Below are 24,787 nucleotides of genomic sequence, written 5' to 3' on the forward strand. Positions count from 1 at the left end.
CTTTTCCTTTTAGATGTCTGAAAAACAAAAAATACGCTTCGTGACGTCATGATTGCGACATTTGTACCGCGGCCCATTATCTGCAAAAAAAAAAAAAAAAAGCCAAGACCTCCCCCTCCCCCCCCCCCCTGCCCAGGCCATCCTCCTCCTCTGTTGGACATCCATTACTTGTGAAGATTTGTACAACGATAGTGGGAAGAAACGTTTGCAAAAATACAAGACACAAACAACAGACATAAAAAAAAAAAAAAAAATTCATGACAATGGGGGGGTCAAGGCCGGTGAACTAAACAATGACAAGGTCAAAATGGTTTCTTGAAACAAGAAATCTTTTTTTTTTTTACGAAACAAATAATGAATTTACATTTTGTCACCAGTATTACTTAGAGACTAGAATTGCGGGGTGGGGGTGATAAATAATAATATTAAAAAAAACAACAGATGAGAGATATGGGAGGGTGGTGGTGCTATTCCTGTTAAAATTCAGAGTTTTTTTTTTAAGTTCGTGTGACGTCATTATTGACCCCAAACTAGACGTTTTATTATTTTTTTTCCTTGAGAAAGGAAAAAAAAACAAATCTGGGTTATTTTTGGTTTCTTCTAGTCCAAGGAAATTGGTTAAAAACCCAGCATTAACTTGTTCTGACGGAGACAATGTGCTCTGATTGAGCACAAAAGATGTGTTTCCTGTTTGTTTCACTTAGATGTTGTTGGGGTTTTTTTTAATGTATCAGCAGTTTTTTTGTCTCACTTTGACGAAAGTCACGTGTCCTTGTTTGTCTTACTATGACAAGAGTAATTTGCCCTTGTTTGTCTTGCTTTGAGTTGTGTGCCCTTGTTTGTCTTACTTTGAGCTATGTGCCCTTGTGTGTCTTACTTTGATTTATGTGTCCTTGTTTATCTTACGTTGAGTTTTGTGCCCTTGTGTGTCTTACTTCGAGTTATGTGCCCTTATTTGTCTTATTTAGAGTTATGTGCCATTATTTTTCTTAAATTGTGTTATATGTGCCCTTGTTTGTCTTACTTTGAGTTATGTGTTCCTGTTTGTCTTACTTTGAGTTATGTGCCCTTGTTTGTCTTACTTTGAGCTATGTGCCCTTGTTTATCTTACTTTGAGTTATGTGCCCTTGTTTATCTTACTTTGAATTATGTGCCCTTGTTTATCTTACTTTGAATTATGTGCCCTTGTTTGTCTTACTTTGAGTTATGTGCCCTTGTTTATCTTACTTTGAATTATGTACCCCTTGTTTGTCTCGCTTTGAGTTATGTGCCCTTATTTGCCTTGCTTTGAGTTATGTGCCATAGTTTGTTTTACATTGAGTTATGTGCCATTGTTTGCCTTGCTTTGAGTTATGTGCCCTTGTTTGTCTTACATTGAGTTATGTGCCCTTGTTCGTCTTAAAGATGGAGAAGAGACCTTACACGCAATGACCAGAGCTCAATCTCCGTGTAAACGACATCGCTTTCAAACTGATACTGAACAGAAAGGGGAGGGTTGGTAGGGGGTCGGTGAGAAAAAGAAATATGTTTACCCAAATTAAAAATAAAATATTAGCTCTAATTTTTTCCTTTTTAGCGGATGTGTCACACTTCAGATACAATTTAAATATATAACCTCCCCTTTGATTTCATCTTCATTTGCATTGTACGTGAACTAAGGGACATAATAAATAAAACACTACTTCAGAGTTCGATTGTAGATTCAAACTTTTAATTCACCAATTTGCAAAAACCATAATCTTCATAGATTTATTAACTATTTATTCATTCCTTACATCTTGACAAGTTATTTCCCTCTTACATTTTTTTTCAGTAATTCTCTTATATCTTACACTGTTTTCTTACATTTCTATTTCATTCTCTCTCCCCTTACATTGACTTGGCAGAATTTAAGTCATTGGCATGACTGAATGCATGACGCGTAGTAGGTAATCATCATCTTTTTGGAAATAACGTCTGTATTATATAAGATAAGATAAGATAAGATTTCGTGGATCTTTGAGCTTCCCTGAATGCGTCCCCATCTCGCCATCTTGCATTGTATTAGTTTTCACACAAACTGTCCTTGTTTATGTTTACATTTCTCCACACATTAATGTTTGTGGGAAGCGTGGTCGAGAGGCCAAGTGCCTTGGCTTGGCTACCTAGAAGGGGGCTCGAGGTTCGACACCCGACTCGGGCAGGGTTGTGTTTACGGAAAACCAACTCCTATATATCCCCCCCCCCCCACTGGTCCACAAAAGAGATTGGACCAAAAGCGCTCTGAGTATGACAGTAGCGTTATATAGAAGCTATAATAATAATGTTGTTTTTTTCTTTGTTGCTATATTACCACCGAACACATGTATGTCATCAAAGCTATGTAAGCTTCTTATGTGGTACAGAGAAAGTATCAATAACCTAATTGGTACTTCAAGGTGCGATTAACTACTTATATAAGATATTCTAAGCGTAATAAACTACACATGTAAGAGCTTCTAAGTTCAATAAACTACTAATATAAGATCATCTAAGTGTAATAAACCACTGATGTAAGATCTTCAGAGTGCAGTCAAGTGCTAATGTAAGATTTTCTACTCAAAATGTTAATGTCTCAAGATTTAAAAAAAATCCATGACCGAAACTTTAAGCTGCTTGCAAAAAAAAAAAAGTCTTTAAGAATAAATGCTGTTGTATATAGCAAGGAAATCTTTAAGTTTCAAAATGTCATCAAGATTTCAACCGGAGACTCATGATCAACTTCTTCCAATATTTGTTCCCGTACATTAAGAATGTGACAAAATCTGACGAGAACATTTCTACACTGCCTGCTGCTAATTATTGTTTCTTTCTCCTTATGTCGGATTTAAATATTGCACGAAGCTTGACGCACGGAACAAATAGAAACGAAACAAAACAAAAAAAAATAACTAATTATCTTTCTAGTTTTTTATCCGCTAACGCTATGTTTATTTTGAGCTCTTTACATGTAAACACACACACACACAAGGCTTACTGGTTTAGGCGTCAGTTGCTCGCCTTTGCCCCTTCTCCTGTCGGTGGTAACGGTTCCGCCAGGCTCAGTATCTGAATCACGCGGGTAGGCCAGGAGTTGGACTGGTTGTCAGAGGCTCTTTGAGACGCGTGCCATTGGAAACATTTTAGAGGGAATGATGGGCTTAAAACCATTACCACTTCCGGCGTTAATAACTTTGCCACACTAATACATATACATACATACTTACATATACATACATAGACCATGTATAGACCAATATAAATATTTTATTTTAATTAATTGTAAGGTTTCCGTACCGTTCTATGAAAACACACGTACTCTTTGAAAATGTTTTTATAAATTTACAAAGGCACCTATAAAGGCTTTGGTTACTTCCCTTTGCGTGTATAACAGTGTAATTTGGATGGCTGCCTGGTCGTGCGGTTTGCGCTCTGGACTGTCGTTCAGATTTATCGATGGTCCCGGGTTCAAACCCTGCCCGCTCCCATCCCCCGTCGTCCTGCTGGAGGTTTGGACTAGGAAGTAATTATCTTCAACTCTGAAGGAACATCCGAAACATGTAAAACATTTTACAAACAATACTGTTAATAAAACAATCGATAGTTTTATAGTAGCGATCAACTCAAAATGAATTGTTTGCTAACAAGAGCTTGCTCTAATGCAGTGATTCCCAAACTTTTGTCCTTAACGGAACACCTCGCACATTCTGAGTATTTAGCAGAAAACTTTTTCTATTAGTGATTAATTCACGTGGTGGCCTACTAGTTAATTATTCCAGTAGTTCGTGAAAATACCTATTCGGGCCTCGCAGATTTTCGGAATCACTGCTCTAGTGGTATGCAAGAAGTTTAGAACCGTCGAACGTTATTCTTAATGGACACCATAGAAATGTCTCGAAAGAAGTTTTTAACTTTGTGAATATTATAACCAGGCGTCTAGTCTTCACATAGAGAGGCCAACACTTTCTTAGACACTCGACATAAGACTATGAAACACTCGTAAATAAAGTCGTAAAAATCTCATAACCAAGGTCGTAAAATACTCAGGACATACATAAATCTAAGTAGACCCTACTTCAAGAGATTGCTCATATTTCTTTCACACTATATAGGCCAGTGAGATGCTAAGAACTCATTAAATCTATTGATCGGATCTAAGAGATGTGTGCCTATCTTCCAAAGACGTCTAACTCTCTTTGGAAAAAAAAGTGAAAAAAATCAATCTAACTAGCCTATATAATAACTAGAATACATAACAATGTCTGGTGCAAGACGCAAGTGCCCAATATGACCACGTCTGCTACAAGACACAAGTGCCAAATGAGACCAGTGTAATCATGTTTGATTCAAGATACAAGTAACAATGTAATTGTGTCTGGTGCAAGACACAAGCGCCCAGTGTAATCATGTTTGATTCAAGACACAAGTCACAATGTAATCGTGTCTGGTGCAAGACACAAGCGCACAGTGTAATTATGTTTGATTCAAGACACAAGTCACAATGTAATCGTGTCTGGTGCAAGACACAAGCGCACAGTGTAATCATGTTTGATTCAAGACACAAGTCACAATGTAATCGTGTCTGGTGCAAGACACAAGCGCCCAGTGTAATCATGTTTGATTCAAGACACATGTCACAATGTAATCGTGTCTGGTGCAGGACACAAGTGCCCAGTGTTAGCGTGACATATTTCTTGACACCATTCAATGAATTATGGTTTCATTTCGAAGACTGTAAAAAATGTGTCGTGAAGAGAATATCTAATTACTGGAGCGTGAAGCTGGAGAAGTTATACGTTCCTGTGTGTTGGTGTGTGTATCTTGGATATGTGTTTGTGTGTGTCAATAACATAAATAGAATGTATTAGTATCGATATACAATACATCAGATCTGATGCTGAAATGAGCGAATTTTTTTTTTGTAAAGATTATTACAGCACAATAATGCCGGGACGGATTTAAGTAGGTGGATTTTTGGGGAGGCCCGTACACACTTTGGAAAGCTTGTCGAACTCTTTATCTCCGTGATTATTTTCTACGTTCTGACAGAACTGTTCATTGTTCATATTTGTACATTCTACCCTGTTGTGATTAAACTTCAATATCATATTTTTTGTTTGTAATCAGGAAACATTACTTTTGGTAAAGAATTATAGGAGAATGTATGCTCTTTTTACATAAAACCAAAAAATTAACTTAATAGTATCATTAATTAGGAGAGAAAGAGTTAATTTTTTAAAAAATTTTTTTAGAAGAAAGAAATAGAATACTTATAAATTTAATCTCTCTTTCTTCTTTTTTTTTTTTTAAATATATTTTATATGCACATTTTAGTTTTCGTCATAAAGGTGCTGTGACTGTTTGTAGGGGTGCTGTGACAGTTCGTAGGGAAGCTGTGACAGTTCGTAGGGGCGATGCGACAGTTCGTAGGGAAGCTGTGACAGTTCGTAAGGGTGCTGTGACAGTCCGTAAGAAACTGTGACAGTTCGTAGGGAAGCTGTGACAGTTCGTAAGAAACTGTGACAGTTCGTATGGAAGCCGTGACAGTTCGTAAGGGTGCTGTGACAGTTCGTAAGAAACTGTGACAGTTCGTAGAGGTGCTGTGACAGTTTGTAAGGGTGCTGTGACAGTTCGTAAGAATCTGTGACAGTTCGTAGGGGTGCTGTGACAGTTTGTAAGGATGCTGTGACATTCCGCGTAACCAGCGAGTCCAGCAGCTATTTTTAACAGGACATCTTTTAGGTACACAGTTCGTTCATTGTACCTTGGAAGAATGACTTTTGACAGTGAGTCATGCCTTACAATATGATCGAACCAGCTCAGCGTTCCTCTCTTCACAATATTAGGGAGTTCCTCCTTATTGCCAGACAGAGTGTTGACGATAGCTGCAAACTTAATTAAAAAGCTACCACTCTATCAGCCAAACTTATAGACTGACACACATTCTCAAGCAGAAATAGCACATTAACACACATACATAAAAAAATAAACAATCACACGCAAAACATGAATAGACACACACACACAGACACACACCAGCACACTTCAAATTAAAATTTTTACAATATATTGGATTTTAAACAAGCAAAATATAAACTCCGCACTACAATTATATCTCTCAAAATGTGAAAGTTATTTCCCTTACTCGATATCAAGCAAAAATAATTATTTCCAATAATAAATTGTTTTAATTGCTTAATTTTTTTTATTGATTCATGTTTTGTTAGTTACAATCAAAGACATAAATAAATATAGACTGACCGAAGGAAGTAACTTCATGTAACTTGAAAACATGTATATCTATTGTATTTGGATTTCCGAATTATGAAAAATTGCATGATCTTCATTCTAGAGATTAAACAAAACTACACTGCCTCCTTATTTACAATATATATATATAGGTGTGTGGCTGAAATAGATATGAATACTTAACTTTTATACTGCTCATAAATGCTGTATAATAAAGTACACAAAATTGCAAGTCACTAATTTTCGTTTCATAACGTATTAATCGGCCAGTCTATATTTATTTATGTCTATGGTTTCAATAAATAATTGTTTAATGTTTCAACTTGATTCGAAAATATTATGTACAATAATCTAAGAGGACCAAACGTTACACATTTAGCCATATCTCTGAATACCAAAGGATTACTTTTACTTGTTAGTATTAAATAAAACAATTAATTACCAGTATTTAATTGACGAAAGGGTTTTTTTTTTTTTTTAATTGATTCATGTCTTTGCCAATGCATTATTGTACAAAGTTTCAACTTGATCTGATCTGATAAGATAAGATAAGATAAAAGGTGTGGGAGAAATAACGAGTACAAAGGTTTTATCAGACAGACAGACAGACAGACAGAGTGAGTGTTAGAAATTCAAAAATCATTACCCTCAGTGACGTTAGCAATACAAGTGTTGGAGAGTTCCATGTCGATGAGCTTTATATCTGTTTATTGTTTATCATTATACAAGTGTTATTTCTGTATCATGATGTGTGGCTACAAAATGTCCTATTGTTAAAATACTACTTCATGTCCTATTGTTAAAGTCCTATTACTCGTGGTCCTAGAGCCCTGTTAAAGATTCCACAAAAAGCCTCTATTCCTGACCAGCTCACAGGAAGACATTAAATCGAGTCAGGAAACCTTAAAGGAAAAAAAAAACACTGTGTCTGGCCAGACTTTAAAAATCTCAGGAGAAAATAACCAGACAACATCCGTAGAGTGACCATAAGACGCACTTGGGTCTGGAGCCAGGGAACAAAGACAGGGACTGAGAGCCTATCCAAGACGTCCACTTGGTCAGAGAGAAGAAAAATGTTGATTTTGTGTGCGAGAGAGCTCCGAAACTAAAGTCTCAGTCTGTACTAAGGCTTTGGTAGAGTGTATGTGCCTGGAACGCTAGTATTTTACACTTTAATATGGTAGAATCAAACCTTCTTATGATGCAAGTTGGTCAGAAATTAAGCGAAAGGTTGAGCAGCCAGCATTCTCGCTAAACTTCTCTGAATAAAAATAAGCAAATTATTGTTGAAGATCCGTTAACCCGTTAAAAAAAGCAAAAAAAAAAAAAAAAAAAGCTTATCTAAAAGGAAGAACTCCGCACTTACAATATATCTCTCAATAATGCAGTTATTTCCCTTTAATTAAAAATAAATAGTTGAATAATTTGTAATTATTTTTTTTATTCATGTTTTGTGAGGTACAATAATTGATGAAGAATCGTTTTAAGTTTCAACTTGTTCAAGGATATGGGCGGGAGAAATTATGTGTACAATTATCTACGCGGACAACGCACTACATATTTAGCCATATCTGCGAATGCTGAAGGATTAATTTCCCTTGTTGATATCAAACAAAATAATTAATTACCAGTAATTTATTGACTGTTTGGTAATTTTTTAAAAATTATTATTGATTCATGTATTGTATACGTCAATGAATAATTGTGCAAAGTTTCAACTTGATACGAGAAGAGGTGTGGTAGAAAACGTTTACACAATTTTTACCAGACAGACAGAAAGACACACAGACAGTGAGTTGATATAAGCTTTGTAAAAAAAATAGTTCCTCCAACTTCTCTCAGTATTGTCTTCTTATCTTATCTTATATAATACAGACGTTACTTCAAAAAAGAAGATGATTACGTCCTACGCGTCATGCATTTAGTCATGCATATTATTAATGACTTAAATTCTGCCAAGTCACTGGTTTTCCTGGCTAGCTCAGGCAACCCATTCCATGCTCTAATAGCACTAGGGAAGAAGGAGTATTTGTACAAATTTGTCCTAGCATATGGGACGAGGAATGTGCCTTTATCTTTGTGTCTTTCAGAGTATTTTATTACATTTTGTTTTTGTATTTGAAGATTATGGTTCAGTGTTTTATGTATGATTGCTAGTTTACTTTTGAGCCTTCTGTCCTGAAAGCTTTCTAAATTTAGTGATTTTACTAAAGGTGTTACTCTAGTCAAATGTGAATATTTGTTTGTTATGAATCTCACTGCTCTACGTGTGTCATGATGTACTAATGTCTGAGGTTGACACGGTCTGAACGCGTGGTTGTAAGAACGGGTTGTCATAAGACTTTGTCATGACTTGATCATTAGGGTTGTCATTTTACTCTAAGTAGTCTCACAGTTTCAAGTTGTTGTTTTATTCGCCATGACTTGAGTTTTTTACACTCATAGAATTTCACTGTTAAACTTATTAACATCAAATGCTATGTCAGTCGGCGTTCGTGTATATAACTATGGGACAATGTGGCCAGCACAGCAAACAGAAGGCTCGTACACCAAGGGGGAGTTAGGACATTTAGTAGATGCGAGCCGACCCGCGGCGTAGCATACGCCGCCCCCACCCCCTCTTTTTCTTTTCCTGAGCCTATCTCTCTGTCGCCACGAAGGTTACGTGGGATAACTCTAGTCCGACTTGCTTAAATAAACGAGTTATCTTTCCATGACTTTTTCATCGAGGTGTCCCGCATGATTGGGCCACGAAGAGAATTATATATGGCGTGGGGCTAGCGACCCCACCCTGGAAAACCATAATTGCTACAGAAACGAATAATATATATATATATATATATATATATATATATATATATATATATATATATATATATATATATATATATATATATATATATATATATATATATATATATATATGTATAAACAACAACATAGGCTTCTTGTCGAGTCAGCAAAACATTTCGACATTCTGCCTTAATTAAACGGTCTCCAATGAGGAAAATTTTTTTTTTTGAAGTCGGGAAAGTGCTGTGCTGTCACGTGACACTCTAGTTAACACGCAAACTCGACGCCATAAAGTGGTCGTTGTGTGTGTGTGTGTGTGTGTGTTACTTGTGTGAATGTTGTTCGTGTTTGCATCTTTGTTGTTATTTTTTTATAGTAGTAATGTTGAAGTGAACAAACTGAATGTCCAACTGAATGTCCATTAGATTGGACATTATCTTAACTTATTTTATCTTATCTGTTTTTTTGTTTTATAGACTGACATAGATCGAGGGAAAACTCTGGCATGTTAATTTCAGGTTGTATAGCGTAATGTTCCCTCTATTTAGTATTTAGGTCATAGCTGGGTCGGCATATCCATATTGAATACTGGAAATCTTCTTTAACCTTTGACTTCTAAGACAAGCTTTTATAATTATTAATTATATAATTATAATTCAATTATTTTATTTACAGACAACTATTAACCTTTTTTTTCTCTTAAATGAACGTCTGTAACTTATAAGATAAGATAATTGCAAGAGGTCAATGTCAGTATATTTTAACGTCATTTATCTATGTAAAGCATGTAAGCTTCTACTTCAATGCGGAAGATGATCAAATATCATTTCTTAAGAACTCATCATAACACATCATATTCTTTTTTTTTCTACCTATTTCTACGCTCGCCTGTACATTTATAAGTCAATACTTGGCGTCTGCTGAGAGTCACCCTCCCACAATGCACTCAGAAGACAGACGCCATCTTGCTTTCTTATTACAGGGTAAAACAAGTTTCCAGATCGCTGCCCGGGGCATTGATTCATTAAAAACTGTGACAGGATTATTTGCTTCGGGAAGTTTTAAAATTTTGCTTTATTAATACTAATACAAGTACTAATAATGATAAGATTTAAAAAAAAAATGAGAAATGTTAAGATTTGTTAGTAATTATCACTAAAAAGGATTCTAGTTTTTACTCTTTGAGATTTGACGACTACTAAAAAAAATTGACCTTATTTTTATACTAATACAAAATGTACTAATGATAATAAGATTTTTTTAAAAAGGGAGAGAAATGGGAAAATTGTTTTGTAATTATCACTAAAAAGGATTCTACTTTTGAAATTTCCCGACAAACAAAACAATGTCAAGGACACTAAAGAGAACTTCCTACAAAAAAAAATGTGTTATAATTTTAACACTAGCTCATTGCACGGTAGTTATTCTTTGTTTTATATCCTTTAGAAGTGCGGTGGCTGAGTGGTAAAGCGCTTGGATTTCGAACGGGGGGGGGGGGGTTCCTGATGAAGACTCGGATTTTTGTTTTTCGTTAACCGTGGGCCATAGATACAGATGACCTTTATACAGCATCTGTACTATAGAGCGCAAGGTCTGAAAGGGGAACTTTACTTTACTTACAACTGTCCTTTACTGCTACTTTTAAAATAAGTTATAAGTCATAGTGTGGAGTTTAATGGTTCCTATAGAGTGGAGTCTAATGGTTCCTATACTGAAGCACTTAGAACATTTATGTAGTTCTAGAAAGGGAACAAAATAATTATGATATACTTTTAAGAAAACCTTATCTTATCTTATATGATAAAGACGTTACTTCAAACCAGAAGATGATTACGTCCTACGCGTCCTGCATTTAGTCATGCATGTTAACCAATGACTTAAATTCTGCCAAGTCACTGGTTTTCCTGGCAAGCTCAGGCAACCCATTCCATGCTCTAATAGCACTAGGGAAGAAGGAGTATTTGCACAAATTTGTCCTAGCATATGGGACGAGGAATGTACCTTTATCTTTGTGTCTTTCTGAGTATTTTATTAAATTTTGTTTTTGTATTTGAAGATTATGGTTCAGTGTTTTATGTATAATTGATACTTTACTTTTGAGTCTTCTATCCTGAAGGCTTTCTAAATTTAGTGATTTCACACTCTTGTCAAATGTCAATATTCGTTAGTTATGAATCTCAATGCTCTATTTTGTGTATGTTCCAGTTTCTTAATATTTTCTTGAGTCTAGGTGGGTCCTTAAATGTATGTCGTGTAGGACGTAATCCTCTTCTTGTTTGAAGTAACGTCTGTATTATATAAGATAAGATAAGAAGATAGAGAGATATAATAGAGACGCGAAAGATAGAGAGAGAGGTTGAGAGTGACGAGAGAGATGGGGACAGAGAGGATGGCCTAAAAGAGAATGAGAACAAGAATGGGGAGTGAAAGAGAAAGGGGGAAGGGAGTTTAATTTTAGTTTCTTACTATTTTCTTGAGTCTAGGTGGGTCCGTATCAACAATTCCTATATTTTGAAAACCGGATGTACCAAAAAGATTGCTATTTATAGATTATCCGCCATGTAAATGAACATCTCCAATATGAGAATGACTACATGAAAATTGGGTAAAAATTATTATTTATGGCAAAATTTCACATTAATATTGAAATATTCAAAACTATTCAAACGATTCTAATCCGTAGAAACTTACGAATCCTTCCCAAGGTTTCTAAAGCTACAAAAATCGGTGTATGTAAAAAAACAAAAACAAAAATAAACTAAAAGTTCACAAGAAAAGGAGCGAAACAATAATTCCTAGGGCACGAAACAAAATATACCAAACATTACAAACTGTCACATTAAGTATGTTTGACTTTATAAAAGCAGCCAAACTCAGACAGTCATTGCCAAAACTGAGGACAATATTCCCAAAGCGTCTTTTAATGTGTTTTGTTACTACAAGTCATTGTGATAGGAAGAGAAATAAGACAGCTGTGTCTCTTTAACAGTTTTAAAACCATTTTTCTGGGGTTTTTTTTTCTCTTTCTGTTATGAAGCGTGCTGCACCTGTAACCCCGCCATAATGGTTCTGAATTATTTAGAGATGTTGTTGCTGCTAATGTGACACTGTCTCAGTCAGAGACAGGCGAAAGTCTTCTGAAAATGTTAGGGACAGTTACAAATTTCTCAAACTATATTGATTATAGATTTTTTTTTAGTAGGGTAGACATTTAATTTCAATGTAACATTTGATTAATAACAATATTATCTTCGAGTCAAAAGATACAGGATGAGTGCAGTGTTTCACATGGCGAGGCAGACCCAGTTGCGACCTGCATATTTGCCGTCTCTGATGCAGACAAAGCCATTGACCGCCGGGGGGTCTATTTAAGTTTTCTTTGCGTCTTCTGCCCCTGTCTTCTACAAGGGCGTTTCTTTGGGTCTCTAGTGTGTGTCCCGCGGCCTTCGTGTAAGCTCTCCAACTGTCTCTTTTCAAAGGCCGTCTGCTGCCAGATACTTTCCTCTATGCCGACGAGGACTAAAGGGCGCTATCTTTGCTTACAGAAGGTACTGCTACATCGTCATTCTTTAAGCTCACCCTTAAAAAAGATCGCCTTTTGGCATGTGGTCTCCCCCCAAGCTGGATAAGTGTCCGACCCAGCGCAGCTGTCGAATGGTAAGTACTGATTCTATACTGACAACTCCAGCCTCCAGCATTACATGGTTATTTGTAAGGTAGCCCTGCCAGCGTGTGGCCATTATTAAGATAAGGTATCTTCGGTTGAAGTTTTTGAGAAGCCTTAGATGCCTTCTATAGAGCACCCAGGTCTCAGAGCCAAAAGACTTACTTGCGTTAGCAAGACGGTCATCAACTTGAAAGGGATATATCATTGGATACCATCGTCCCAGATTTTGTGAAACACTGTAAGGCAACCAAAATGTTATTATAGTGGAATATGGATTGCGCAGATTAAAACCACTCTTAAGGCTAAAAGACGATCACAGTGGCTCACTACTATGAGACGGCTGTGGACAGCAGATGGCTGTAGGTTTTATTTTGGAGTTTCATTCTTCCTGAGAACCAAAGCTTAGGAGCCCAGTCATTCTTTGACCGCAAATACAATCATCTTTTACTATCAGTGAATTAAAAAAAAAAAATTTGCGTAGATCTAGACTTGTTGAGGACTATTCATAAATACGTGATGTAAATCCTAAATAGGGCACTTAATCTGGTTACTCAAGTGAAAATCGAAAGATGATGGGGGTAGAATTGTGTTATGTGATGATTTAATTTATTTATAACAGCAAGGAACACTTTTTTCCTTTTTTTACTAATTTAATCTAGACATACCAATTATGAATACGTCCGTTCATTTTCTACTGATCGATTGGATATTGTAAACAAACTGATATGCATCAAAGAACAGGACAGTATCCATCTTTTTATCCAATCTTTAGTCAGTACCAGTGTTCCTACTTTCCTCTCACTGATTTAATCTCCGTAGAAATACACTTTTTGAATGGTTCCCTCTCCTACACTTTTTGGATGGTTCCTTCCCCTACACTTTATAAATGGTTCCCTCTCCTACACTTCATGGATGGTTCCTTCCCCTACACTTTATAAATGGTTCCCTCTCCTACACTTTATGGATGGTTCCCTCCCCTACACTTTACGGATGGTTCCCTCCCCTACACTTTTTGGATGGTTCCCTCTCCTACACTTTATGGATGGTTCCCTCTCCTAAACTTTTTGGATGGTTCCTCTCCTACACTTTATGGAGGGTTCCCTCTTCTACACTTTATGGATGGTTCTCTCCCTACACTTTATGGATGGTTCCCTCTCCTACACTTTATGGATGGTTCCCTCTCTTACACTTTTATGGATGGTTCTCTCCACTACACTTTATGGATGGTTCTCTCCCTACACTTTATGGATGGTTCCCTCCCCTACACTTTATGGATGGTTCCCTCTCCTACACTTTATGGATAGTTCCCTCCCCTACACTTTATGGATGGTTCCCTCCTCTACACTTTATGGATGGTTCCCTCCCCTACACTTTATGGATGGTTCCCTCCTCTACACTTTATGGATGGTTCCCTCCTCTACACTTTATGGATGGTTCCCTTCCTACACTTTATGGATGGTTCCCTCTCCTACACTTTATGGATGGTTCTCTCTTCTACACTTTATGGATGGTTCCTTCTCCTACACTTTATGGATGGTTCCCTCTTCTACACTTTATGGATGGTTCTCTCCCTACACTTTATGGATGGTTCCCTCTCCTACACTTTATGGATGGTTCCCTCTCTTACACTTTTATGGATGGTTCTCTCCACTACACTTTATGGATGGTTCTCTCCCTACACTTTATGGATGGTTCCCTCCCCTACACTTTATGGATGGTTCCCTCTCCTACACTTTCTGGATAGTTCCCTCCCCTACACTTTATGGATGGTTCCCTCCCCTACACTTTATGGATGGTTCCCTCCCCTACACTTTATGGATGGTTCCCTCCTCTACACTTTATGGATGGTTCCCTCCTCTACACTTTATGGATGGTTCCCTTCCTACACTTTATGGATGGTTCCCTCTCCTACACTTTATGGATGGTTCTCTCTTCTACACTTTATGGATGGTTCCTTCTTCTACACTTTATGTATGGCTCCCTCCCCTACACTTTATGGATGGTTCCCTCCCCTACACTTTAAGGATGGTTACCTAACCTATACTTTATGGATGGTTCCCTCTCCTACACTTTATGGATGGTTCCCTCTCCTACACTTTTATGGATGGTTTTCTCCACTACACTTTATGGATGGTTCTCTCCCTACACTTTATGGATGGTTCCCTCCCCTACACTTTATGGATGGTTCCCTCTCCTACACTTTATGGATAGTTCCCTCCCCTACACTTTATGGATGGTTCCCTCCCCTACACTTTATGGATGGTTCTCTCCCTACACTTTATGGATGGTTCCCTCTCCTACACTTTATGGATGGTTCTCTCTCCTACACTTTTATGGATGGTTCTCTCCACTACACTTTATGGATGGTTCTCTCCCTACACTTTATGGATGGTTCCCTCCCCTACACTTTATGGATGGTTTCCTCCCCTACACTTTATGGATGGTTCCCTCCTCTACACTTTATGGATGGTTCCCTCCTCTACACTTTATGGATGGTTCCCTTCCTACACTTTATGGATGGTTCCCTCTCCTACACTTTATGGATGGTTCCCTCTCCTACACTTTATGGATGGTTCCCTCCCCTACACTTTATTGATGGTTCCCTCCCCTACACTTTATGGATGGTTCCCTCCCCTACACTTTATGGATGGTTCCCTCCCCTACACTTCATGGATGGTTCCCTCCCCTACACTTTATGGATGGTTCCCTCCCCTACACTTTATGGATGGTTCCCTCCCCTACACTTTATGGATGGTTCCCTCTCCTACACTTTATGGATGGTTCTCTCCACTACACTTTATGGATAGTTCCCTCCCCTACACTTTATGGATGGTTCCCTCCCCTACACTTTATGGATGGTTCCCTCAGTTTCCCTAGAGCAAATACATTTTAATTCACAAACACTTGAATTATCTCCGCTTGAATGCTTCAACAACAAATGGAAACAAATTTTGTCATAGGAAAATAATCCGAAAAAAACGAAAATAAAAATAGAGGTCACATGACTTGGCAGAGTTTAGGTTTCTAATTAACATGTACATGTCAAAATAAAGCCACTATGAAAGACTTGGTTTCTTGTAGATTATAGTTCTATAGGTCTGTGTGTCATGGCATTACCGAGAAGAGATAATTAGGTAACTAACAGAACGTATAGCTGACATTACTGCTAACTGGCACAAGTGGCATTTGACAATAAACAACTGACATTACTGTCCAATGACAAGACGTTTGACATTAAGTTAAAGAGAAACCTTGGACAATACGGCCTATCTAAAGGGCATGTGGCATTACATAACACGCATTAGGGTGACTGACATTACAATTTCCCACAACTTTATTTTGACGAATAAAGCTTTTTGTTATATGATAAGTCTTGTAGTCTTCCATTAGCAAAAGAAAATGTATACGAACTTTGGATTTGATTAACAAACTAGAAAAAAACAAATTAAGTGATGACTTTTTTTTATTGTTGAATGAGAAAGTTAAAATGTGAAGATTCACGCTTGGCTGAACACTGTGACGTGCAAGTGTAACAAACAAAATTGACACTTTATAAGCACTGAGTTTAAACTCCCTTCCCCCTTTCACTTTCACTCCCCATTCTTGTTCTCATTCTCTTTACGCCATCCTCTCTCTCCCCATCTCTCTCGTCTCTCTCTCTCTCTCTCTCTGTCTTTCGCGTCTCTATCTTATCTTATATAATACAGACGTTACTTCAAAAAAGAAGATGATTACGTCCTACGCGTCATGCATTTAGTCATGCATATTAACCAATGACTTAAATTCTGCCAAGTCACTGGTTTTCCTGGCTAGCTCAGGCAACCCATTCCATGCTCTAATAGCACTAGGGAAGAAGGAGTATTTGTACAAATTTGTCCTAGCATATGGGACGAGGAATGTGCCTTTATCTTTGTGTCTTTCAGAGTATTTTATTAAATTTTGTTTTTGTATTTGAAGATTATGGTTCAGTGTTTTATGTATGATTGCTACTTTACTTTTGAGCCTTCTGTCCTGAAGGCTTTCTAAATTTAGTGATTTTACTAAAGGTGTTACTCTAGTCAAATGTGAATATTCGTTTGTTATAAATCTCACTGCTCTATTTTGTGTCTGTTCCAGTTTCTTAATGTTTTCTTGAGTTGAGGGGTCCCAAACGGAGGATGCATATTCTATTATTGGCCTAACCAAGGTTAAGTAACATTTTAGTTTTATGTTCTTATTTGATTTATAGAAATTTCTTTTAATAAATCCTAATGCTTTGTTTGATTTTTTTGTAGTTTCATCAATATGTGGATTCCATGATAGTTTTTCATTTATTATAACACCTAGGTATTTTGCGTTTTTAGTCTGTGATACTGGTTTGCCATGAATAAGATAAGTGGAATTAATTTGTTTTAGTTTTTTTGTTACTCTTAACAACTGACATTTTTCTGGGTGGAAAGACATGCTCCAATTTGATTCCCATTTCTGTAATTCATCTAATTCTCTTTGTAAAATATCTGTGTCTTGTGTCTCTATTATCTCTCTCTATCTTTCGCGTCTCTATTATCTCTCTCTATCTTTCGCGTCTCTATTATCTCTCTCTATCTTTCGCGTCTCTATTATCTCTCTCTATCTTTCGCGTCTCTATTATCTCTCTCTATCTTTCGCGTCTCTATTATCTCTATCTTCTTATCTTATATAATACAGACCTTACTTCAAAAAAGAAGATGATTACGTCCTACGCGTCATACATTTAGTCATGCATGTTAACCAATGACTTAAATTAGATGAAACTATATAAAAATCAAACAAAGCATTAGGATTTATTAAAAGAAATTTCTATAAATCAAATAAGAACATAAAACTAAAATGTTATTTAACCTTGGTTAGGCCAATAATAGAACATGCATCCTCCGTTTGGGACCCCTCAACTCAAGATAACATTAATAATCTGGAACAGACACAAAATAGAGCAGTGCGATTCGTAACAAACGAATATTCACATTTGACTAGAGTAACACCTTTAGTAAAATCACTAAATTTAGAAAGCCTTCAGGACAGAAGACTCAAAAGTAAAGTAGCAATTATACATAAAACACTGAACCATAATCTTCAAATACAAAAACAAAAAATTTAATAAAATATTCTAAAAGACACAAAGATAAAGGCACATACTGAACTAATGCTATTTGGTATTATCTCTCTCTCTCTCTCTTTCTTTCATTCTCTCTCTCTCTCTCTCTTTCTTCCATTCTCTCTCTCTCTTTCTTTCATTCTCTCTCTCTCTCTCTTTCTTTCATTCTCTCTCTCTCTCTCTTTCTTTCATTCTCTCTCTCTCTTTCTTTCATTCTCTCTCTCTCTCTCTCTCTTTCTTTCATTCTCTCTCTCTCTTTCTTTCATTCTCTCTCTCTCTCTCTTTCTTTCATTCTCTCTCTCTCTTTCTTTCATTCTCTCTCTCTCTCTCTCTCTCTCTCTCTCTTGTCTGTCTCCTATTCCTCTCTTAAAACCACATAAACTTTACATTGACTATTAAACAAACTATAAACAAAGCCAACTTCCATTAGGACCTCCAGCAAGACATTATCGACCTCATTAGCAACATAGAGAACAACGAAAGTCTTCGATGAACGGCGATAATTGTTTTTTTATAAACCGGAAGATTAATTACGAAAGCTAACAGAACCGGAAGTTGCATCTGCATGTCAATTGCCATCAAGGAATTCAAACAAAATGGAGAGCTTTCCTAATGAATGTATCTTTGACAAATGTGAGTCATGTAATTTGTAAGCTTAACAAGACAATTTAGACTTCATTTTTACATTGTCACAATAGGAAGACAGGTGTCAATTTAACAGACCAATCCACATAATGGTAAGTGAAGAGCCCTGATCTATTGTGGGTGACACATATATCATTTCAAAGTTCCCTTGTGTTATGGAGTGTATGTGTGTGTGTTCCATGGTGAGAAGACGTTAGCGATTGGTTGGCGGCTATGCAGTGTGAATGATGCAAGATAAGCAAAACTGTCGTAAGCTGTCACGGGTTCGCCAGACGACTCCAGAATGCCAGAGTGAAAAGACGTGTTTTTTGTAGTGAGTTAGATTTTATTGAAAATACTATTTTATATTATTACTCAAGTCTAGTACATTTATTTCACAACAATGTGGCAATGAAATTATTAAATAATAGTCCAATCCAACTTTTTTATGTAAACTTCACATGTGACGCTTGATCGAAAGTTCGGTTTCAATATACATTTTGTTTACTATCCTTGCCATATTTTGTTATGTGTATAAGATAAGGAGATTATTATTATTATTATAGCTTATATATAGCGCTACTTTCATGCTTATAGCATGCTCAGAGCGCTTTTTTGGTCCAATCTCATTTGTGGACCAGTGGGGGGGGGGAGGGGATATCTAGGAGTTGGTTTTCCGTGCTGCCTTTAGGCGCTCAGTAAACATAACTCTGTCCGAGTCGGGTGTCGAACCTCGAGCCCCCTTCTAGGTAGCCAAGCGCACTTGGCCTCTCGACCATGCTTCTTAGATAAGGTGTATAATGCAAAATGGTTAGAGATATTTCCACAAGGATAATAAAGATATACTAGTAGTAGTAACAACAACAAACTGTAACTACTTCTATCACTATGTAAAGGAGTGGAATAGGGAAACAAGAGTTGGAGCTGTGAAGATTGAGCAATGCGTGTTTCTTTGTTGGAAGAGCGTTTTTAAACAACCTAGTAGCCTTTAACAAACAAACAAACACAAATTTAATTTAAAAAGAAATAATCATATTGGTTTACGACTAGAGGAGGTGCGATGGTTGAGTGGTAAAGCGCTTTGAACCGAGGGGTCCCGGGTTCGATTGGGAATTTTAATTTAGGATTCTTCATTGCGCCTCTGAGTCCACCCAGCACTAATGGGTACCTGACATTAGTTGGGGGGGGGGGAGAGTAAGGGGCGGTTGGTCGTTGTGCTGGCCACATGACACCCTCGCTAACAGTGGTCTAGTTTACATCATCTTCCCCATAGATAGTAAAGCGTGGAAGCGTGGTCGAGAGGCCAAGTGTGCTTGAACTTGGCTTGGCTTGGCTACCTAGAGGGGGGCTAGCGGTTCGACACCCGACTCGGGCAGAGTTGTGTTTACTGAGCGCCTAAAGGCAGCACGGAAAACCAACTCCTAGATACCCCCTCTCCCCCCCCCCCCACTGGTCCACAAATGAGATTGGACCAAGGCGCTCTGAGCATGCTATAAGCATGAAAGTAGCGCTATATAAAAGCTATAAATATATAGATCGACTCGTGTGAAAAAGGGGGAACTTTGACGACTAGTTTTAAAACTGTGAAGTTTCTCGATGGCTTAAACTTTGTTGTTTTAATTGTGTACATAAAATCATCGGTGTTAACTGAAAGATAGCCTGTATGAAATGAAACGTGACCTCAACCTTGTGTTTACCAGAGGCTGTAAGCAGAGAGTGGATGTTAATGACGACAGAGGAAGGAAACTCCGCATTACGTTCCAGCTATCTTATCTTATCTTATTAAGGACGTTCCTTTCAAACTGAAAATAAGTACGCATATCGCTTACGTTAGTCTAGAGGTTTAGATTGATAATGGACTTCCGCTCTGCTAAGTTAATAATAGACTTAAACTTCCACTCTGCTAAGTTATAGGTTTTCTTGGCTGATTGTGGCAAACGCTTTCATGCTCCAATGGTACTAGGGAAGAAGGAGCACTTGTATGAATGTCTTCTACTATATAGAATGAGTGGTATTCCTATGTCTGATTGCCTCTCTGGGTATTTTGTTTCAAAGCTTATATTCACTCTGTCTGGTAACAATTTTACACACGTTATTTGTCTCGCATCCAATTTCGGATCGATTTGAAATTTCGCATAATTATCACTTTTACCTAATAACACAAGGATCAATAAAAAACATATTTGTTATTAATTAATTATTTTTTTTTTTGGTATAGAACTAGGAAAAGAAATTGTACTTGAAAAATTTGGTGATATGAGTTGGATTACTCCCCTTGAGTGGCTTGAGCCGTCAATTTGAATTCAAGTCCTATAACATTTTTTAAAATGCATTTATGTTTGTTTTTTTCCGGCATGTAAACTATTTAATGTAAAAAGTGAAGTAGCAATAAAATCTAAACCATTGAACCCTGACCTACAAATACAAAAAACACAACCTAATAAAATACTTAGATAGAAGAGAAAAGGCACATTTCTTATTCCAAATGCTAGGACAAAGTCCTAAAAGTGGTCCTTTTTAAGTTATTAGAATTATGTTTGGGACACTTCAACTCAAGAAAACACACAGAAACTCGAAAAGACGCAAAATTAAGCTGTGTGATTTATAAAAGAAAAACCAAAAAAAAAAAACAAACGAATATTCACTTCTGACCAGAGCAGCACCATTAGTAAAATCACTTACTTAAGAAACACTTCAGGACAGAAGACTATAAAGTAAAGTAGCAATAATAAAGAAAACCTCATTCAGAACTTTCAAATACAAAACAGCAACCTAAAATTTAAAAATACTGATATTAAGTGTAATGGACCTCATTCGCCAATCGTAAACAAACAACATTTTGCCACGTGGTTCTCTTATATCTTCTATACCAATTACGCAATCCATTAAGGATGTCACGTGATATGTAATTTTCATTGTTTTATCAATATTATCACGTGGCTAAATGTTGTTTGTTTACGTTTGGAGAATGAGGTCCAGTGTGTCAGTTAGTTTGGATCAGTCGTGTAATTTAAATGTGTAATAGACCCAGACTAGCAATAATAAATCTGTGCGATTAGAACTGTTTTTACCAATTGTTTAACGCAATTGTATGCTCTTTAGCTCTCTCAATGTTCTAGGATCATTTATCTGGATCAGTTGGGGGGATGGGGGGGGGAGAGGAAGGGATATCTGTGTGAATGTTACTGTTATTGCATTTGTCTGTTTGGGTCAAGGCTAAAATATATAGGTCACGGTTAGGCCTGCGTACCGCGTTAGCTACTGTGTTCCTCCTTAATCTTAGAACTTCAAGGCAAGGCTTATAATTGTTGTGTAATGAGAAAACGAAATACCAAGTTGAAAAAAGGGGGGGGGACGAGTGGGTATGTATGTTCATTGGCTGAATACATTCTGATGTAACCACGAGAAAGACCATTAGGCTATTAATAGGTGTGGACGGCTGATGGAAGTCAGAGACTATGAAACAGAAGCACGCGTATTTCTTGTATTTTAAATTGAGTTTTTTTTTTATTACTATACTAGTGTTTCTACATTTATCTACAGTGGGATTCAACGACCTGTATATATTGTCCATTAAAGCGATTTCATTTTTGTTAATAAAAAAAATAGTTTCTTCAAACTGTATTCAAGCTCTGCATTAAGAAATTTATACGCCTACAAAGGACTGTCTCGAACTACAATCCAAAAAGACTACGCGATATAAGTTAGGACTATTTCTTTATCACATCACCGTGTGATAGGCTACTTGGCCTTTACAGCACACTGACATTTAGCAGCTTATATTGGTCTGACATTTGAAAGATGGCACTCTCGATACATCAAGCATATAGAAGTGACTTTTAAATGTGTCAAGTGTTAATTAGCATAGGTTGAACGCCTATATGTTGACACTTGGTATAGACTATAGAACAAAATTAGTATGACAGTATACAGACCTGTACTGCTTGTATTCCGTGCCTGTCAGCAATGTAGATGAAGCCGTGCACACGCACGCGCGCACACGCTCACACGGCTGTCAAGTGAATGTGTTTAAATGAAGAGTCGTAGGCACGCAATTACGTCACACGTGGGTAGATGTCCGCGGAGCGCTCACACAACAGATTGATTGTCCAAGGCAGGACTGCCTCAGAAATACACACACTCTCTCTCTCTCTCTCGCGCACTCACTTTCTCCGTACTCTTTCCTCCTCCGTTCGAACACAAGGGGAGACGACCGCGACTTGAATTTTGTGCGACAACTAACCGAAGCTAATCGTATGGCAAGGGGAGGGAAAAGGGAGGTGAGAATGCCAAGCGAACTCAACACTCGGGTTATCGCCGCTGGCCTGGACGTCTCAATCAGATCCAGTTATCGCCAGAGGCGTGGACAGCCCCCAAATAAATTGAGTTTTTACCTAAGGCTTGGACTACCCCAATCAAATCGAGTTACAGCCAGAGGCGTATACTCTTTCCATCCTTTGCTTTCCCCTCCGAGTATTAGGATTGCGTAGCATTACAGTGAAGACTGTCCCACTACTTAGTACTATAAACTAGAAAGAGTCTGGGTCAAGCGATAATGTGAACTTAAACAGAACTGATTGGTCTACGGTCTGACTGATAACCAACAATTGTTTTCTATTCTTCTTCCGAGATATTCAAAATATTTTGTAGTTATCTTTTATTTTTAATAAGCTAATAATCTAGTAACCACGTCCGTCTGTCTGTCCGTCTGTCTGATACAAATCACAATGGCTAGTTGAATTGTCCGTTCAAGTATATTACTAGCTCACACAACGGCTATTAGAATTGTCCGTTTATTAATATTACTGACACAACGGCTAGTTGAATATTCCATTCATGTATATTGTAAGCTCACTCAATGGCTAGTTGAACTTTCAATTCATGTATATTACTAGCTCACACAATGGCTAGTTGAATAGTCCGTTAATTTATTTTACTAGCTAACACAAAGCTAGCTGAAATATGCATTAGTGAGGAGCGTGTCTGCATCTCTTCAAAACCAAGTCCCGCAGGAAATATGACCGTAGTTAAAGAACACATGTTTAAAAAGAGACCATGGCAAAACCGATAACTGCCGACTGTAAATCAGTCCGAAATTGGGCCCTTGGGGACCATGACGTCAGCATGCAACGCGGAGACAGAATAATCACAAATCTGAATTAGCAAGCAATTCTTAGACTCAACTGTACTTGAAGACTCAAGTATTTCCACTTAGATTTAAGTATTTTGACAAAACTAGTTCGAACTATAAGTGTTGCCAATATAGACATTTATTAGTCTAAGGTTATATTTCATTCTGAAAGGTAAAAAAGGTTCAATGCTGGGGTAAACCTCTTTCTAAGTTGGCATGTGACACTTTGAGACCAACAGGTCGAGTCAGAGTCGTGTCGCTTTAAAGGTATCAAAGGATTGAGCTCGTTTACAGTCGGAAGTGGACACTCACCATCAAAGACGTCCATCAATTAAGTCAACACTTTGACTTGACACGCTAATTAGAATCATCAGGTAGGCAATCAATACCTTCATTCAGTCTCTTTTTGAATTATTTTTTTTCCACAACGAGGCGATCTTTGTATTTCATTCAATCTGATTTTGATAATAAAGGAAATATTGATTCATCTAAGGGAAAGAATCCGAATTAAACTCTTTTTTTTTAAATAGCAACTTCTTAAGCTGAAGGGATTAAGTTGTCGTTCGTTGAGTGAGGGATGCAATGAGTGTGGGCTGAGGATTACATCTCGTGGTGTCAGAAGTAGGACAAACAACGAGTTTCGCAAGTGACATGGCAGTGAGCTGCGAGAGGGAGGGGGGAGCAGGGGGGGGGGAGCTGAAATGTCTTCATTAAGTTAAGCCTAGTCCAGGGACCTATTTTTTTTGGTGTGTGGGGGCGTGAGAGGCGAGTGTTGTGTGAGAGTGTGTGTGAGTAGCGAGTGTTGTGTGAGAGTGTGTGTGAGTAGGGAATGTTGTGTGAGAGTGTGTGTGAGTAGCGAGTGTTGTGTGAGAGTGTGTGTGAGTAGCGAGTGTAGTGTGAGAGTGTGTGTGAGTAGCGAGTGTTGTGTGAGAGTGTGTGTGAGTAGCGAGTGTTGTGTGAGAGTGTGTGTGAGTAGCGAGTGTTGTGTGAGAGTGTGTGTGAGTAGCGAATGTTGTGTGAGAGTGTGTGTGAGTAGCGAATGTTGTGTGAGAGTGTGTGTGAGTAGCGAGTGTTGTGTGAGAGTGTGTGTGAGTAGCGACTGTTGTGTGAGAGTGTGTGTGAGTAGCGAGTGTTGTGTGAGAGTGTGTGTGAGTAGCGAATGTTGTGTGAGAGTGTGTGTGAGTAGCGAATGTTGTGTGAGAGTGTGTGTGAG

At 37.5% G+C, this 24,787-nt stretch overlaps 1 protein-coding gene across 1 annotated transcript in view; it reads right to left on the reverse strand.

The window, feature by feature from the left end:
- LOC106064290 (uncharacterized) overlaps positions 1-22,605 on the reverse strand; it is a 114,580-nt gene extending 91,975 nt beyond the window's left edge. The window contains exon 1 of the mRNA XM_056005657.1: positions 22,379-22,605. The gene's annotated coding sequence lies outside the window, so the exon portion shown is untranslated. The remainder of the gene's footprint in view (positions 1-22,378) is intronic.
- Positions 22,606-24,787: the final 2,182 nt, after the last annotated feature.

The sequence above is a fragment of the Biomphalaria glabrata genome, chromosome 12 (assembly GCF_947242115.1).
Source record: "Biomphalaria glabrata chromosome 12, xgBioGlab47.1, whole genome shotgun sequence".
Classification (NCBI taxonomy): domain Eukaryota; kingdom Metazoa; phylum Mollusca; class Gastropoda; family Planorbidae; genus Biomphalaria; species Biomphalaria glabrata.